This window comes from Macrobrachium rosenbergii, chromosome 22 (genome assembly GCF_040412425.1).
Source record: "Macrobrachium rosenbergii isolate ZJJX-2024 chromosome 22, ASM4041242v1, whole genome shotgun sequence".
Lineage (NCBI taxonomy): Eukaryota > Metazoa > Arthropoda > Malacostraca > Decapoda > Palaemonidae > Macrobrachium > Macrobrachium rosenbergii.
Window position 1 is genome coordinate 11,470,243 of NC_089762.1, and position 21,410 is coordinate 11,491,652.

General features: G+C 32.7%; 1 protein-coding gene across 4 annotated transcripts in view; it reads right to left on the reverse strand.

Annotated features, from left to right (window-relative positions):
* lost (methenyltetrahydrofolate synthase domain-containing protein lost) overlaps positions 1–21,410 on the reverse strand; it is a 361,950-nt gene that overhangs the window by 228,662 nt on the left and 111,878 nt on the right. The gene's annotated exons all lie outside the window — the stretch shown is intronic.

Consider the following 21,410-nt stretch of genomic DNA (forward strand, 5'->3'; position numbering starts at 1 on the left):
CAAAAAGAAATTTTTTTCAAAGCAAACCTACCTTTACACAGCCAATTTGTGCACCTATTCAATCCTAAAAAACACCAATGACAACAGATAGAAAAATAACCAAATGAAAATCCTCCCAATAAGTAAATCATCTGCACTGATAATTGCATATACTTACAGGTAAACATCTCACTTTCAGTTGAACAACAAGCTGAGTAACAGCTTACACTTCTCCTCGGCAGTATAAGGCAAGATTCCCCTTCATTTCTTTCACTGTGCACTATTTTCATCTCCTCTTTATTAATCTTTTGTGAAATTTTAGTGAATTACACTTTGAGTACTTTTAAAACTTATCACCAGCTCTAATCACCACAATACTTATTTTCCCAGTCACAGCGTTAGGCTGGTTTTATAATCAACTCAAAGTTGCTAACTTTCAGAGATTTCTAGTAAGAAATATTGGCCAGTTTTTAAGCATTCTTTGCTGACAATTTTACCAGCAGTGCATCAGATTTCTTTCTGAGTTTCATGCATGATATTTTCTTTCTTATAAATATAGATATATATATATATATATATATATATATATATATATATATATATATATATATATATATATATATATATATATATATATATATATATATTATACACACTCACAAACACACACATATATATTATGTATATAATGGAGATATTATTTAAGACTGTTATGAATATACATTTGTAGATGAGGGGACAGATAATGGTATTTGGTCTCCATAAATAATGATTTTATAATCTCCAGACATTTTTTCTGTCGCACTGGCACTGGGGCCTTAACAATATTTTGTACATTGGAGAGCAATACGAATTCAGCAGTTTTTAGCAATCCATCAGTGTTTCTCCCGATAAACACCCCACAACGCGGCTGTTGGGTGCCGACAGATGAATCACCAGATGTTTATACATCTAATCGAATGATCCGTTAACATATGATAATACTGAATGGAAAAGGGATCGACAGAGTGAAAAACACGCAAAATAATACCTAGTGCTGGCATCTGTTTAGCAGAAGGAGTCCTATATAAACGAGCTGGAGAGAGAGAGAGAGAAGTCAGTACAGTCGAGTTTGGGAGACAGAAGTAGAGTGTGCGAGGTGAATCTAGTGTGGCTGAGAGAAGGACAGCGTTCAGTTTATGAACCCATAAAGAAACAGGTGGATGAAAATTATAATTTTTCAAGACTAATAAATGTATTCAGTGCTTGGACTTTGATCTAAACAACTCAGTTCTCTCTCTCTCTCTCTCTCTCTCTCTCTCTCTCTCTCTCTCTCTCTCTCTCTCTCTCTCTCTCTCTCTCTCAGTGTACTTATCCTTTAATGAAAAAATACAGTAATTAGTTACTACAGTGTTGCTCTATGAAAAAAAATCTAATTAGTGATAATTTTAGAGATTTGGTCCAAAAAAATTGTGCGAATTGGTGAGTTCCCATGTAAAATTGAAAGTTATGTTCCATAAAAATTTGCGACGAAGTGAAGCATGCAAAAGTGGGGTCCACTTTATATATATATATATATATATATATATATATATATATATATATATATATATATATATATAGAGAGAGAGAGAGAGAGAGAGAGAGAGAGAGAGAGAGAGAGAGAGAGAGAGAGAGAGAGAGAGAGAGAGAATGTGATTTGAAGTCTATGTTATGCAGTGTCACAGCTTACAACGATGTGAATGATTTAATGGTGTAATATATTTTCATTAAAACATTTTTGTAGCGCAATTTTGTTTACACTCAGACGTAAGTCAATGAAATCTGTTGTATGGCAATCTAAATGGTATTACAAATAGACGTATTTCAAGATATGCCTAGTTGTCAAGTCGATATTGCTCTTTTTGAAATGCTACAAAATTGGAGATAATAGCGCTGAAATCCCCGCTTAATGACATTGTTAACCAGATATCAGCACCTTTAATTGGAGATTGGCACCGAAATCCCCACTTAACAGCGCTGAAAATCCAGTTAATGATGTCACTAGCCAAGCGTCGTAACACCGAAACGCCTTTAACTGATACCGCTGGTAAGCAGGGACTGCCTGTATGTGTGTATGTGTATATATATATATATATATATATATATATATATATATATATATATATATATATATATATATATATATATATATATATATATATATATATATATATATATATATATGTGTGTGTGTTCCATCCCCTGATAGCATGACAATAACTGAAAATCGCTGATAACTGAAAATTGGCGATAATAATGCCAATCCCCTGTTATCCACCCAAAAATAACTGGGAATCGGCACCGCTGATAAGTGAGGATCAGCACCGATAACTGGAGACTGGTGTCGAAGATCCAGGTATCATTGTCAATAGACAAGTGCCTTAAAACTGAGGCTGACGATAACTAGGGACTGTATGTATGTATGTAGTTGTGTGTGTGTGTGTGTGTGTGTGTGTGTGTGTGTGTGTGTATATATATATATATATATATATATATATATATATATATATATATATATATATATATATATATATATATATATATATATATATATATATATATACACAATCAGTATGGACACCAAGGCCAAAACCCGGAACAGCATTTTACACAACTTTTTAGGGACGTGTTTCAAGCAGTACTCTCACTTTGACTCGACCGAAATGGTCGAAAAACGCAATTGTAAGCTAAAACTCTTACATTCTAGTAACATTCAATCATTTACCTTTATTCTGCAACAAACGGGAATTTTCTAGCACAATATTTCGATTTATGGTGAATTTTTGAAAAATACTTTTTTTTTTACGTCCGTGCATTACGAACTGATACATCATTTTGTGATAATATTTTCTCTGTGTTGCTTTGATCGTTTTACAATTTGTTATATACCAAAATCATCGCAATTTAGTGTACAATACAACGAAAAAAAAAATAACTCATTAGCTTTAACCGTTTTGATCACAGCGCGATTTGTATACAATTATATATGAAATTTTTTTTTTGCGCTATCATATATTCCAATATTTATATTTGATAATGATATTTTTTCTCATTTCTGATGGTTGCATACTAAACTTCAGGCAATGACAAAAAAGGAGCCAAAAATGAACTCTTAATCTTAAAAACTAAGCGTGCTGTGATTTTTTGAAAAAAACTTTTTTTCCGCTTCGGCGCTCACTCCCGAACGCCGCCAGCATACGGGAGACGCTTTTGTAAATAGAGGCTCGGCGTTTAAGGGCTAACATACAAAATTATAATGACAACATTACAATTCTTAATAAAATTCAAAATAATACAGCAAAATTACTACAAAAATGATAACACCTTTAAAAATGGCTAATCAAAATAATAAATTAATAAAATAAAACAAAGCAAAATACAAAAATTTAAGTCACAAAGGCACAACAAATACACTAATCAATATACGAACCAGTAAAGCACAAACTAAAAATGCAAGAGTGAGGTTACAGCCACATTTCTAGCCAAAGGAGTATAGAACTTCTAAATTGTCGAGGTCTGTAGTAAACTGAGAAGTGGTTAAAACAGAAAAATCATCAATATGCAAAGGATGACCAGTCTCCTCACTGTGTTCTCTAATTGCACTGTAACTAGGACTTGAAAGACAATTGCCTGTACGATATGACTTACCTAGGTGTTCAAACCATCTCATCCAAGCTGATCTGGTAGTTTCTCCAACGTAAGTGGCATCACAACCACCACACTGCCATTTATAGATCAGACTGGATCGAAGGCTTGTTGTATAGGGTCTTTAATTTTAAAGAAATTACCTAATTTATTTTGCAAAGTGAAATATATTTTGATATCTAGCTGAGGGTAACCAATGGACAAAATAGAAATTAATTGCTTTTTTAAATCATAACTATGAGTTCCCGTAAAGGTTAAAGGTAAATAAATAACAGGTTTCTTTACATTAGTGGTATTTCGGGTTGTTTGTTTACATATAATTTCGAAAGCTGTTTACCAATACAGTATACGTATTCATGTAATTCAACGGATAGCCATTGTTTTTCAAAAGTGACCTTGGATATTCCAATTCTTCATGCAAATTCAAAAAGCTAGAAACAGATTTTAATCATGGTTACTAGGGTTAATATCAAATTCATCTTATTTCTCAAAGGTTGACTGGGTAAATTAAGACATAAGATTCTGCATTAACTTTATAAGACTTTGGTGGCTCAATCAAGATTTTTACCTGGATATCCAGAAAAATGGAGTCATGAGTTATCTTCGATTTAGAGGATTCTATATTATCCAGTGGTTACTATCCATTTATCAAAAAAAATCTTCCGACTCTTAAAAATTGAAGATATCATCAACATACCTCCCAAAGTAGCATGAATTGGATATTAAAATTTGTAGTTTCATAATGTATATAAATCATCTTTTCTGATAAAACACATAAAGCGCATTTCCAAAATGTCCACTGAGTTATCACCATCAATTTGGTTAATAACAAACCGTTAAACAAAAAGTCCCCATTCTTGGGTAGCTAAGACTAAAGGTTCCTTTAACTTATACCTGTCTTGGTGACTCAATGTATCATTATCTTTAAACAATCATTTGGCAAATGTCAATCGTGTTCCAGTGGGATTTGAGTAAACAGTGGTTCCAATCAATTTATCACATAAAAAAATTATCAGAACTACTTTCTTCGAGGATATTGATAAAATGAATTGGTCATTTAAGGTATACTCATTTGTAGTTTCGGGGAAGGATATAAACAAGAAACTTGGTGATATTATAGTTAGCAGTTCCAGTAGCTGATAAAATAGGTCTAAATATGATCTTATATGGACTTATGGGACTCCATAAAGTCGTCCTGTATGTATGTATGTATGTATGTATGTATGAAAAACATCTTTAGAAAAACAACCAGATTTATATATGTAGCTTGTCTACTATTCTATTGATATATCTTCTAAATATATATACATTTGAAATATTTTTAATTTCCTGGAACTTGGTCTGATATATAAACATCTTATTTCATCCTATTTACAATTATAAATAGAGACCAGGTATTTACTTAGTATGATAGTTTAACATCATACAAAGTCTAGCTAAATACACATGCATTATATTTACAAAACCAGATAAGGGCAACGGTGTAGTCTTGCTTAATAGGACAGAGTATGTTAGATAAATGATAGACATATATATATGATAGACCAAGTTCCAGGAAATGAATTCAAATGGCATTTCTGCGAGATCGATTATCGTTCAATCCTAGCACTGCAATATATATAATTACTCCATCTCTTTCCTACTGCGTATATTGCATACAAATTATATATATACGATATATATATATATCTTTATCCATGGCATTATATAGACACAATCAGATATCTAAATTACACAAGGTTATGATTTCCAGAACTGGTCACACTGAAAATCATTGGATAAGTTTGGCATATTAAAATTATAATAAATGCTTTTTCAAAGTTTAAACATCTTTATGAAAATAATCATGACATAAATTATTAAGTTAATTTATAAATGAAATTTTTAAGAATTTATTTAAAAGTTGCATAATACATTATCCAATTAAAAAGAAACAAATGGTTAACATAAATGTCTGAGATTTTAAGGAGGGTAGTTTATCAGAGCCCTCTCTCTGTGATCCCAAACTTACACAACAAGATCTAATTTTGGAACATTGACTCAAGATGCTTTAACAACTGCTCTTTCTTTCATCTTTCTCTTTGTTCTGAAATAATTTTTCCCAACAAACAGTTTGGTATATTCTGACTAGTACAACTAGTATTATTTATTATTTCTCTATGTTTTAGTTCCCAAACTTTGCAACATTTATGCACATTTACACATTTTAAAGAGATCCAGGTCAAATTAGATCAATTTAAACTATCTACTGTACAGGTAAAGACATACAGAGAATTAATAAGTTGTAAAAATGTGAGCACTAACTATGAGTGTGTGTGAGAGAGAGATAATATAGATATATAGAGACATATATATATATATAGATATATATATATATGAAATATATATATATACACATATATATATACATAGATACAGAGAGAGAGAGAGAGAGACACATATATATATATATATATTTTATTTATGATATATTACAGTTATACAGATGTCAGAAATTAAAGTACATGAGTCATTAGGGAAACGAGTAACTTATTTTGCGTTAAAATATCAAAAGATGGAAATTCAGTATTTGAAAACTATTACGCCTAAATTAAAGTTAATGTATTTACCAAAAATTTAATAATTCCAGATTACCCCAAACAAAAAGATTAATTGATAATCATGTGTAACTCTCCCCATTAAATGACAAGCAAATTTTTAGTTCTTCTGAAAACCATTTTTTTTAAAAATTCTTTATTCTTTATATTTTCTCTTTGAATTTCTGCAAAAAAAAGTACATTTAATGTTTTAATTCTAATGAATTTACAGTTTGTAGATTGGATGTAGATATAAATTGACTCAATTCTATAAATTATCTAAGTTACAGATTAAAGTCATACATTAAAAACAGTGCATTATGATCATTTATAAAAATGAATCTTTTAAGAGAGAATGAGAGAGAATCCAAATGAAGGGTTTCTTTGTTTGAGAAAACAGTTGTTTACTTAAGAGAGTGAAGTTTTTTATGAATTACCAGATAACACACAGTCTTCAGTAGAGACCAGATAAGATGAAGTCTTCAGTATCATTACCAGATAACATGAAGTCTTGAGTATGATTAGCAGATAACCCCTTGTTGTCATGTTAAATGACATTCAGATAACTTTTGCCTTCAGTATCCTTCTTATAAAAAATGAGGGAAGAATTTGTTTCTTCATTAATAATATTTGAGCACTTTTTAATTGCAGTTTTATGTTTTATTATTATTATTATTATTATTATTATTTAATTTTACTAATCTTATTATGAAAATCAGTATTACTATTGTGGTAAAAGTTTATTCATCATACAATTAAAATAACGCCATGTAATAAAAACGATCTTACTAGAGAGAGAGAGAAACGTGTTTGTTGAATAACAGAGTAGAGAGCCTCTAGTAGATAGAAGATGAGAGAGCAGAGAAATGATTATTTTAATATTTAATGTTATCTAAACACATAAAAGCCATTTTTAAAAACTTATAAATTACATTAAAAAAAAGTTTGAAACAAACATTTTGCTGGGTTTCCCAGTGTTTCACAAATATTCAACAGTGTCAAAAGAAAAAATGTTAAGTTAGTATGACCATTAACTGTTAGAAGTTCTAATCAAAAATTTGATAAGTCTGTGATTCACCTTGTAAGTCACTCAGCTGGATGTTCTTATATGCCTCCTTCATGACTGGTATATCACTATACAACTATAATCACACATTTCTGAAGACTGGTTAATTGGTTTGGTGTTATACAACTGAAAGGCAAGGTTACCTGACCCTAGCTTCTACAAGTCACCAAAAGACAATTTGGCGTGTGTCAACTTCTTCAAGAATTTGTTTTCACTGAACTGCTTGATAAGCAAGGTTTCCCAAACAACTAACAGCAAAAACCGGGGAACTGACAGTATTTCGTTAGAATTATCACCGTATCTGAAGAAAAAGCTAATTTGATAAACAGGAAAATCGAGGTTGACGTTCAAAAAACATTTCAAAGAACTAAGGGTAGGAAGTAGACGTATTTTGTGATATCAGAGACTACAACACGAAAATCAGATTCTTTTAGTCATGGGAATACCAAATTCTTGACACAATTTAGGTACGTTCAAACTTTAAAAAAATTACGCTTCAGAAGAGTTTACCATCTTTTCGGCATGTTACTATATCTCTGAGAGAAAGTCGAGTTTTTTTTTCCTATTGTCATATATTCCAATATTTATAATGATAATGTCATCCCTTTCTTATCTGAGCTTTAATAAACCTCAGGCAATGACAAAAAAATGGAATGGAATGGAATATTAATCTTAAAGGCCAAAGACCGTGCTGGGATTTTTGGAAAAAATTTAGTGTTGAAAAGGAAATTGAGAGTAAAAAGGTTTTAAAGACGTTTTTGTAAAGAAGGCATACATTAAAGGGTCAAAACAATCACGTTGGAACAGAAATAAATTTCAGATTGAAGATCAAAATATGAACAGAGGTCTTTCAAATGGAATGGAAAGGGTGCAGCAAGGGACCTAAGGCCATACAAGAAAGAAGTCGAACCTGAGAGCAACTGCACTAAAGGAATTACCGGGGTTGTTGATTAACTGCTAGCACATACCAGCTATTTTAAAACAATCCTCATTAAAATGACCCATAGACAGCATTTCATGATTTGAATTATCCTTCTCAGTGAATAAGATAGAGTTTCCAAACAATCAACACACATTCACGCATGGAACATAAATTCATTTGACTCACATCATTTTGAAATGTTTCAACTTTTAGGCATTGCTGGGTCGGGAAGTTGGGGAAAATGGGGTCATATAAAAGAAGTTAACCTTAAACATTAGTTGCATGGATTCCAGGACTGCTTTTAAACTTGAAAACCTAGTGGTGAATCCATTACAGTTTCAGTTGAAAGACCTGGGTTGTCTTGAGCCAAAACTGAAATTTATTTCAAATTCCACTGGCTTATTGTGTTAACAATTAACTGAACTATTTAAAAAACGCTGCAGTAATGCTGATTTTGTCTTAAAATTTAAAAAGTTTTTTCATAAAAATCACAGCACTTGCATAAAAGTTTTTAAGATTAAAGTTCTTTGGCTCATTTTTTTATAATTTTGAGGTTTAGATAATTATCAGAAATGAAAAAATATCATTATCATATATAAATATTTCAAGACTGTTGATCAAAAAAATTTTCAGTATATAATTGTTATATCAATCGAATTATCTGTTATAAAAGGGTTAAAGCTAATGAATTAATTTTTTATTCATGTTTACATTAAATTCGATGAAAATTTATTTATCAAATTTTAAAACAATCAAATAAACACAGAAAAACATTATAATAAAATGATGCATAATTAAAGGCAATCCAACAACTAAAAAATTTGAACAAAAAATTCACCATAAATCAAATATTTGAGAGACTTAATTTATCTTGAAAAATGAAGCTAATTGATTGAATATTACTAGTCTCAATTGTTTTAATTCAAAGGTCGACACTAAGTTTTTCGACCATTTCGGTCGAGCTTTGATGGGTTGACGAAAGTCGAATTTTTTCTATTTATCGTGATTTATATGGAAATATTTCAAAACTGATAAAAGCTACAACCATGAGTTATTTTTGAAAATTGTCATGAAATTGCGCAAATTTTCATATAAAAAACTTTACTGTGCCGACTAATTTAAACGGTCCAAATATTACGACAACGATGAAAGAATTTCTGAGATGTTCGGCCGAGTTAATAAGCAGACGTAAGGAAAATGTTCACAAAGCAAATTCACCATAAATCGAAATATTGTGCAAAGAGACTTCCAATTTATTATTTGAAGTTAAACGATTGAATATTACTAGAATGTAAGAATTTTAGCTACAATTGCGTTTTTGACCATTTCGGTCGAGTTAAATTGACCGAAGGATGAAATTTTGTAACTCAGTTATTGTGATTTATGTAAAAAATAGTTTCAAAACTGATCAGAAAGCTACAACCATGAGCTATTTTCTGTTGTATTTAAAATGAAATTGCGCAGATTTTCTATAATATAAAACTTTATGTAACGACTAAAAAACGATGCAAAATTACGACAACATGACGAAAGAATTTCTGAGATGTTCGGCCGAGTTATGCACATTGTAAAAAAAAATCTTTTTTCAGAAATTCACCATAAAAAATTTGTGCTAGAGACTTCCAGTTTGTTGCAAAATGAAGGTACATGATTGAATATTACTAGAATGTAAATTTTTAGCTTATAATTGCATTTTTAACCAGGTCGAGTTAAAGTTGACAGAAAATTGAAATTTTGGCAGTTATCGTGATTTATATGAAAATATTTCAAAACTGATAAAAGCTACAACCATGAGTTATTTTATGTTGTAAAATGATGAAATTGCGCACATTTCCATATATAAAACTTTATGTAACGACTAATATAAAAACGTGACGAAAGAATTTCAGGCGCGGACGTCCAGTCAAAAAGCGAATCGTTTTTTCAAAATTCACTATAAATCGAAATATTCCAAAGAGACTTCCAATTAGTTGCAAAATGAAGGTAAATGATTGAATATTACTAGATCGTAAGAGTTTTAGCTTAAAATTGCGTGAAAACAACCATTTCGGTCGATCATTTATCGGAGGAGAATTGAAAAGGTTGAAATTTTGGCAGTTATCGTGGTTTATATGAAAATATTTCCAAACTGATAAAAGCTACAACCATGGGTTGTACTTTTTGCTGTATTGATAGCATGAAATTGCGCACATTTTCATACATAAAACTTTATGTAACGGCTAATATAGAATAAAGTGAAAAAAATTACGACAAAATGACGAAAGAATTTATGAAATTTTGGATGGCTGAGTTACCGCCTGTCTTGTAAAAAAAAGTTTTTTCAAAAAAGATAAATCGAAATATTGTGATAGAGACTTCCAATTTGTTGCAAAATGAAGGTCCACACGATTCAATATTACTAGAATGTAAGAGTTTTAGCTTACAATTGAGTTTTTCGACCATTCCGGAGAGTCAGAGAGTTGACGAAAGGTTGAAAACAATTTAGTTGCTTAATTTAAAATCCTGTGCTATCTAAAGGACCCAACAGACAATTTTAGTCCAAATTGATACGTCCAATTGGCGTTTATATTTTACACTTATATATTTGAATATATATCACCTGTTATATATTCATTCCATATATGATATTATATATATATATATATTGGTATATATTATTTTTTATTTTATAACTGATGAAAACAATCATGAAACTACAAATAAAACTAATATGAAATTCAGGTCATTGTTATATCTCCGTTGGAGAATGGTTCGCCGAAGGGAATTTATATGTTGATAAATTTGGAATATTCAGGAACAACAATTTAAAACCTATTCAGTGACTCCAGTGGACGTCTAACCATTGAGCCATCAAGAGAAAAATAAGTATTTTGCCGAGATGTCGTACTGCTTTTACCCATAATGAGCGGGAAATTTACATCCGCACAATTGTAAACCTCTGCCATGACAGTTCATTGAATGCGTTTGGAACATATCCTCTTATTATGAAATTTTTATCACATCCGTGACAATTTATATACAATCATGAAACTACAAATGTCGAATTAATAAAAATATACTTAATGAACACGTCCAAACAGGAAGTATATCTCAACTGGAGAATTGGAACGAAGGGAATTTATATAAGTGATAAATGAATTGGAATCCACTGGACATCGAACCAGTGAGACAAAACCTATTCAGCGACTCCAGTGGACGATTAACCATTGAGCCAAAAGAGAGGTATAAGTCTTTTGCCCAGATGTCGGGAAATTGAAATTTTTACCAGACTCTGAAGCGGGGAAATGTAAGAACTTTTCAGCAATGACCCACCTCCGCCATGACAGTTCATTTACGTTTGGAACACGCAGCTCTTATTATGAAATTTTATCACACCGTGATTTATATACAATCATGAAACTACAAATGTTGATTAATTATCGTAAAAGACGGGAAACCGGTATATCTCCGTTGGAGAATTGTTCAACACTCGGGAATTTATATAAGTGATAAATGAATTGGAATGTCTGACACAAACCCTGTTCTGAAAAAAACCTATTCAGATGATCCAGTGGACGTTTAACCATTGAGCCATCAAGAGAGGTATAAGTCTTTTTGCCGAGATGTCATACTGCTTTTACCCGTCGTTAGGGGAAATGTACTATATCGGCAATGACCCACCTCCGCCATGACAGTTCATTATATACGTTTGGAACATATAGCTCTTATTATGAAATTTTTATCACACATATGATTTATATACAATCATGAAACTACAAATGTCGCTTAATATCGAAATTCACGTTACCACGGTATATCTCCGTTGGAGAATTGTCGCCGAAGGGGAATTTATATAAGTGATAAATGAATTGGAATCGTCGGGACATGAACCCGTGACAAAAACCTATTCAGCGACTCCAGTGGACGTTTAACCATTGAGCCATCAAGAGAGGTATAAGTCTTTTGCCCAGATGTCGTACTGCTTTTACCCGTCATGAGCGGGGAAATGTACTAGCCTCAGCAATGACCCACCTCCGCCATGACAGTTCATTGGTACGTTTGGAACACGCAGCTCTTATTATGAAATTTTTATCAAACCGTGATTTATATACAATCATGAAACTACAAATGTCGCTTAATATCGAAATTCACGCTACCTCGGTATATCTCACGACGGGTAAAAGCAGTAAGACATCTCGGCAAAAGACTTATACCTCTCTTGATGGCTCAATGGTTAAACGTCCACTGGAGTCGCTGAGTAGGTTTTAGTCACAGGTTCGTGTCCCGACGATTCCAATTCATCCATCACTTATATAAATTCCCCTTCGGCGACAATTCTTCAACGGAGATATACCGAAAGGTATCGTGAATTTCGATATTATTGCGACATTTGTAGTTTCATGATTGTATATAAATCACGGTGTGATATAAATTTTATATATATATATATATATATATATATATATATATATATATATATATATATATATATATATATATATATATATATATATATGAAGGTAAACAGTGATCCTTTTAAAACTTACTGATCACTTGAAATATCAAACTAGGTTTATCAAGTTATGCATGAGGTATTGAGATATACTGGATAAAAAAGGGCATCACTCCATCAAACACCTATAATTGTTTACCTGGTCTTCATTCACTTCCATTTATGGGAGGAGAACAAAACATGTCTATCACTTTGCCTTATGCACACACAAATAACCCTGTTCACTGGTGTTCAAAAAATGAAACTGTGATTTTTAAAACTTTAATACAATAATATATTTCTAAGTTCAAAAATTATAATTAGAATTCACAATATGAAAAAATTACCATTACTTGAAAACAACACAAAAAAGTTAAGTATACCTTAGTTTAACCAGACCACTGAGCTGATTAACAGCTCTCCTAGGGCTGGCCCGAAGGATTAGACTTATTTTACGTGGCTAAGAATCAATTGGTTACCTAGCAATGGGACCAATTTAATTCATTCTTAAAAAGGATTAATTCACAAAACTTTAATTTACCAAGAAATTACATTAACCCTTAAACGCCTACTGGACGTATCATACGTCGACTAAAATTGTCTGTTGGGTGCCAAGTGGACGCATTGACATCGACTACAAAAATTTCAACCTTTGGTCAACTTTGACTCGACCGAAATGGTAAAAAAACGCAATTGTAAGCTAAAACTCTTACAATCTAGTAATATTCAATCATTTACCTTCATTTTGCAACCAATTGGAAGTCTCTAGCACAATATTTCGATTTATGGTGAATTTTTGAAAAACTTTTTCCTTACGTCCGCGCCAGAAATTCTTTCGTCACGTTGTCGTAATGTTTGCACTGTTTTATATTAGTCGTTACATAAAGTTTTATATATGGAAATGTGCGCAATTTCATGTAGAATACAACAGAAAATAACTCATAGTTGTAGCTTTTATCAGTTTTGAAATATTTCCATATAAATCACGATAACTGCCAAAATTTCAACCTTCGGTCAACTTTAACTCGACCGAAATGGTAAAAAACGCAATTATAAGCTAAAACTCTTACATTCTAGTAATATTCAATCATGTACCTTCATTTTGCAACAAACTGGAAGTCTCTAGCACAATATTTCGATTTATGGTGAATTTCTGAAAAAAAAAAACTTTTTCCTTAAATCTGCGCGCGGTAACTCGGCCGAACATCTCAGAAATTCTTTTGTCATGTTGTTGTAATGTTTGCATCGTTTTACATTAGTCGTTACATAAAGTTTTATATATGAAAATGTGCGCAATTTCATGTAGAATACAACAGAAGATAGCTCATGGTTGTAGCTTTTATCAGTTTTGAAATATTTTCACATAAATCACGATAACTGCCAAAATTTCAACCTTCGGTCAACTTTAACTCGACCGAAATGGTCAAAAAATGCAATTGTAAGCTAAAACTCTTATTCTAGTAATATTCCATCGTTTACCTTCATTTTGCAATAAATTGGAAGTCTCTAGCACAATATTTCGATTTATGGTGAATTTTTGAAAAAAACATTTTCCTTACGTCTGTGAGGTAACTCGGCCGAACATCTCAGAAATTCTTTCGTCTCGTTGTCGTAATATTTGCACCGTTTTATATTAGTCGTTACATAAAGTTTTATATATGAAAATGTGCGCAATTTCATGTACAATACAACAGAAAATAACTCATTGTTGTAGCTTTTATCAGTTTTGAAATATTTTCATATAAATCATGATAAATAGAAAAAATTCGACTTTCGGTCAACTTTAACTCGACAGAAATGGTCGAAAACTGCAATTGTAAGCTAAAACACTTACAGTCTAGTAATATTCAATCAATTAGCTTCATTTTTCAACAAACGGGAAGTCTCTAGTACAATATTTCGATTTATGGTGAATTTTTGAAAAAAACATTTTTTTACGTCCGAGCGTTACGAATTCATGCATCATTTTGTGATAATATTTTCTCTGTGTTGCTTTGATCGTTTTACAATTTGTTATATACCAAAATCATCGCAATTTTGTGTACAATACAACTAAAAAAATTAACTCATTAGCTTTAACCGTTGTGCTTCCAGCGCGATTTGTATACAATTATATAAGTTTTTTTTTTTTTTGCTGTCATATATTCCAATATTTATATATGATAATGATATTTTTTTTCATTTCTGATGGTTGCATACTAAACTTCAGGCAATGACCAAAAAAGGAGCCAAAAATGAACTCTTAATCTGTTATGCAATGAATTTGAAAGTATTTCTACAGTGAATAAATATGAAATTCACTGATCGGGATTATGAGAGAGAGAGAGAGAGAGAGAGAGAGAGAGAGAGAGAGAGAGAGAGAGAGAGAGAGAGAGAGAGAGAGAGAGAGAGAGAGAGAGAGAGAGAGACGGTGTTGATAACTTGAAATGATGAGCCATGAGACCAAGTAAATTGGAGTTTGACTAAACAACCAACGATATGGGAAAGTAAGGAGGAGCTAAAGGAATGATTATGAAGTGAAAAGGTCAGCAAAATTGACCTGATTTGTCCTTGCCAAAAGTGGGAGTTGAAATTGAACCATTAAGATTAGAGTAGACTTCCTCAAAGAGGCGGAGTTTTATTCAACATAGGTCCAGAGTTCATTCTGATCAATTTTTAGTCAGAGTTAACTTGAACCCCTTTAGGGTAAGATCTGTGTCGCTCTCCTCTCTGACATCAAGAGAAATTTCTAAGTCCACTATTTAGTGTTATAAGAATAAACGTAAGAAAGTGCGAGGCGAAATCACTGAACCCCCTCCTGAAATAAGATATACAGTGTGAGAAGAATCATTTACCAAGAGTCATTCAAACATTGGGAACGCATGCCACAACATAACGAAGTGCATATGCGTAATAATCTTAAAAACTAAGCGTGCTGTGATTTTTTAAAAAAAACTTTTTTTCCACTTCGGCGCTAACTCACCGAACGCCGCCGGCATACGGGAGACGTTTTTGTAAATAGAGGCTCGGCGTTTAAGGGTTAACTAAGGAAAATTCAAACTATTAAGATTTACTCAAAATTTGAAAAAGAAATCTTAACAAATGAAAATCAAATCAAGTATGCAAAGTTAAAGTATCACCTTATGTAAAATGCTAAGTAAATAAATGTTAAATCACCAACACAAAAAGTTTGGGTACAACTAAGAAATTGTAAACACAAGAACACATGAAAATATAAAAACAAGAACATGCAAAAAATGCACAAAATGTTTATCAACAATAATTTCACTAGGGCAAAATCTCTTCAAAGCTTCTATCTTTTTACCATGGTAAAATTAAGTAAAAAACCACTTTACCTTATACAAGTTTCTGAACACTTTTACAAAACTCTTGCTGCAGCAGAAAAACACTTTTATCTAAGGCGCCACTACACTTATTTTACACTTTCTTGTACTAAGACCTCAAAAAGATACACACTTTAATGGTGACCACACAAATCTGCTATATTGTAAATTTACTCTCCTCCGAAGGATGAGAGGGATAAGAGAGAGAGGGACAAAACCTAACCAAACTCTACAGTCTCTCTGTCTGGACTTATCAGTTTCTCAAAACTCTCCTATGATAATAAACTATGTTGCCAGTTAGGCATTTTTTGGAAATGAGTCACTCTGGGAATCTTCCCTGGAAAAAAAAGGAATAAACAGTTTTTTTTCCCTTGAAGGAGGGAAAATGAAAAGGGGAATTATTCTCTGGCTTAAAAAGAATGATCTGGGCCTGTCAGCACACATCCTTTTAACCCTTAAACGCCTATTGGACGTATCATACGTCGACTAAAATTGTCTGTTGGCTGCCAATAAGTGGACGCTTATCAGACGTCGACTACACAAAAATTTCAACCTTCGGTCAATTTTGACTCGACCGAAAATGGTCGAAAAACGCAATTGTAAGCTAAAACTCTTACATTCTAGTAATATTCAATCATTTACCTTCATTTTGCAACAAATTGGAAGTCTCTAGCACAATATTTCGATTTATGGTGAATTTTTTAAAAAAACTTTTTTCTTACGCATGGGCAGTAACTCAGCCGAAAATTTCATAAATTCTTTCGTCATTTTATCGTAATTTTTGCACTGTTCTATATTAGTCGTTACATAAAGTTTTATATATGAAAATGTGCGCAATTTCATGTACAATACAGCAAAATACAACCCATGGTTGTAGCTTTTTTATCAGTTTGGAAATATTTTCATATTAACCACGATAACTGCCAAAATTTCAACCTTCGGTCAACTTTGACTCGACTGAAATGGCCAAAAAACGCAATTTTAAGCTAAAACTCTTACGATCTAGTAATATTCAATCATTTACCTTCATTTTGCAACCAATTGGAAGTCTCTAGCACAATATTTCGATTTATGGTGAATTTTGAAAAAAACTTTTTCCTTACGTCCGCGCCTGAAATTCTTTCGTCATGTTGTCGTAATGTTTGCACTGTTTTATATTAGTCGTTACATAAACTTTTATATATGGAAATGTGCGCAATTTCATGTAGAATACAACAGAAAATAACTCATGGTTGTAGCTTTTATCAGTTTCGAAATATTTTCATATAAATCACGATAACTGCCAAAATTTCAACCTTCGGTCAACTTTAACTCGACCGAAATGGTAAAAACGCAATTATAAGCTAAAACTCTTACATTCTAGTAATATTCAATCATGTACCTTCATTTTGCAGCAAACTGGAAGTCTCTAGCACAATATTTCGATTTATGGTGAATTTCTGAAAAAAAGTTTTTTTCCTTACGTCTGCTCGCGGTAACTCGGCCGAACATCTCAGAAATTCTTTCGTCATGTTGTCGTAATGTTTGCATCGTTTTACATTAGTCGTTACATAAACTTTTATATATGAAAATGTGCGCAATTTCATGTAGAATACAACAGAAAATAGCTCATGGTTGTAGCTTTTTATCAGTTTTGAAATATTTTCACATAAATCACAATAACTGCCAAAATTTCAACCTTCAGTCAACTTTAACTCAAGGAAAATGGTCAAAAAACGCAATTGTAAGCTAAAACTCTTACATTCTAGTAATATTCAATCGTTTAACTTCATTTTGCAATAAATTGGAAGTCTCTAGCACAATATTTCGATTTATGGTGAATTTTTGAAAAAACATTTTCCTTACGTCTGCTTGTGATAACTCGGCCGAACATCTCAGAAATTCTTTCGTCTTATTTGTCGTAATGTTTGCACTGCTTTATATTAGTCGTTACATAAAGTTTAATATATGAAAATGTGTGCAATTTCATGTACAATACAACAAAAAATAACTCATGGTTGTAGCTTTTATCAGTTTTGAAATATTTCCATATAAATCACGATAAATAGAAAAAATTTGACTTTCGGTCAACTTTAACTCGACGAAATGGTCGAAAACTGCAATTGTAAGCTAAAACACTTACAGTCTAGTAATATTCAATCAATTAGCTTCATTTTCCAACAAACGGGAAGTCTCTAGCACAATATTTCGATTTATGGTGAATTTTTGAAAAACATTTTTTCGTCCCATGATTCTTAATTCATGCATCATTTTGTGATAATATTTTCTCTGTGTTGCTTTGATCGTTTTAAAATTTGTTATATACCAAAATCATCGCAATTTAGTGTACAATACAACTAAAAAAATTAACTCATTAGCTTTAACCGTTTTGCTTACAGTGCGATTTATATACAATTATATACGAGTTTTTTTTTTCGCTGTCATATATTCCAATATTTATATATGATAATGATATTTTTTTTCATTTCTGATGGTTTCATACTAAACTTCAGGCAATGACAAAAAAAAAAATGAGCCAAAAATGAACTCTTAATCTTAAAAACTAAGTGTGCTGTGATTTTTGAAAAAACTTTTCCTGGCGCTAACTCAATAAAAAACTGCATACGGGAGACGTTTTTGTAAATAGGGCTTGGCGTTAAAGGGTTAAATGGAGAGGGGGTTTCCTGTATTCACACCTGTTCAAACAGAAAAGGCCTCTGTATCAGGCAGCTTATCTAAACCTGTCATCCCACATCTCTTTAGCTAATAGAGGATTTCCTGTCTTAACACTTGTGCAAACAACAAACTTTTAGACCAGTCAGTGTTATCTAAACCTGTAATCTCATTTCCCTTTTAGTTGAGAACTTAAGTGGTTTACGGCCTCTCTCTCATAAAGGGACAGACTGTGGTCACACACCTGACACCTGAATAAACATTCAGCTGTGCAAACACAAGAGCCTAACAGGAAAATGTATCTTATCTCTAAAATCCCACAGTCAATTAACCCTTTTAATATCTGAGACCTGATATCTCAACACACAGTACATGACAAATACAAGAGAGAATATATCAAAATTACAGACAACACAAATTTTACAGAAAACGTACGTATTATAGGACATATCATTATATTCCTCCCCCCAGAAGATTAATTATCCTGGGTTTGAATCCAACGATTCGGAACGGGATAAATAATCGACAGTTACACTGTTCCTTCCAAAAATGCTCTCTCTCTACACAGTATGGTTACACACTGATACAGTCCAAAAAGAATAATGAAGGCTGACAGCAACTTGGCATCCTCATCTAAGGGAATTTGATAATATTCTTTCAACAAGTCTATCTTGGATACAAACTTGGCTTGCCCAACATTATCAGGTAATTGATCAGTAAGAGGCAAGGGATAATTGTCAGCCACACTGATGGAATTCCATTTCCTATAGTCAGTACACATCCTAAATGAGCCATCTGGTTTCTTCACTAACACACAAGGAGAACTGTAATGACTAGAACTGGGTTCTGCTAATCCATGCTGCAATAAATATTCAACTTCTTTTTTCAAAACATCTCGATGAAAAGGTGATACGCAGTAAGCTCTTTGTTTAAAAGGTTTTCCATCCTCTCTGATCTTTATCTCATGCTTTGCCAAGTCGGTACACCTACGTACCTCTGCAAAAATTTCAGGGAAACTTTGAATCATTTCACTTAATTCAATGCTTTGTTCAACACTCAGATGTTTTAGTTTGTTCTCCAAATTTTCCAATACAGTATTAGAGAATTGTTCATCTTGTATTCAGCTCCCAATTCATAGCCATCATCGTCCTCTGTAGATGAAGTTTTTTGGATTATAGACATTGTTTCAGTTCTAGTCTCTGAGAAGTAAGGTTTCAAAAGGTTCACATGTATCTTCCTCTGTCGTTCCTTCTCCCTGGTGTTTCAATCACATAAGTTCGATCACTTAACTTCTCTATTATCCTCTAAGGACCTAGAAACTTATTTGTAAGGGGAAATCTCTTCACTGGTAAGAACGCTAGAACTTGCTGTCCAGCACTAAAATTTCTTAGCTTAGTCTTAGCATTATATTTCCTTTTCATTTTCTCTTGACTTATTTTCAAATTTTCTAAGAGAATTTTCTAATTTCTCTCAACCTTTTCCTCAAGTTCTTCACATATTCTCCTTGGACTTTCTCTTGATTCTCTTCCCACTTCTCTGCAAGAATCTTCAATGGACCTCTCACTTCTCGACCAAAAATCATTTCATTTAGTGAATATCCCATACTTGCTTGGTAAGCATTCCTAACTTCAAATAACATCAAAGGTAAACCAGCATCCCATTCCCTTCCTGATTCATTACAGTACTTTGTTAACATACTTTTCAAAGTCTGGTGAAACCTTTCCAAGGCTCCTTGAGTCTCTGGATGGTAAGCAGTTGATAACTGTTGTTTCACTCCTAACAAGTTCATCACATCAGGTAGGCGTTTGTTGCATCTCCTCTTGATCAACAACTCTGAAGAACAAATCAGCCAACGTTGTATCCTTCTTCTGCAGTTCTATTAGCTTCTCTCTAGTCACTTGACCAACTTCAAGGGCTGAACTCTCAATATCTGCTAACTCTGCTACTGTAGTTTCACTACTATCTTCAGGAACACTGACTATGCTGAGTCTCTTCAATAACATCTGGATCCTCTTCTTCTTGGATACTCTCTTCATTACTAACACTAAGGAAACCTTCACTTTCTGGGAATAGTTCTTCTAAGCTCAAAGATCCTTCTGGTACAGGTAACTCCTCAGTTTCTTCAATTGCAAACATAGTTCTCTTCATACTCCTGGTACTTACACAACTTTGAAACAGGTGGGGGTTTTTCTTCCCTAACTCTACCGTAGGACTAATCCTCAACAGTTTGTCTGTCACTATAGGACAAGGAACGAAGGGTACACCACCAACTTCATTACCCAGTAAAACATGTACACCTTCAATAGCTGGTGAGTCCTTTACAGCAAAATCAATACTTCCTGTCACCAATTCACAGGACAGATGCAAGCGGCATATAAGAGTTACTTCCTCTCCCCCTGTACCCTTCAAAATAACTGAATCTATGGTGAGATTCTTCTCCAGCTGTGGGTGAGCACCACAAACTACCACACAATGGTTACTCCCTGTATCACTAATATCTTGACTGGTACCTGAACACTCTAAGAGGGAGTTGTCAGCATACCTTCGTGGATATATGGCTTAAAAGCCTCCACACTGCTCAGCCACTCACTGCTTGAGGTTACATTTCCACTGGTTGCTAAACACTCTGCCGGTCTAGTCTCAGTGTTCAGTGTGGGGAACACTTGCTTCACCTGGTTACCTTTAATCACATGACCAACTGGCTTGGCCTACTGTTGCGTCTTATAACAATCTTGACTATAGTGTCCTACTCTTC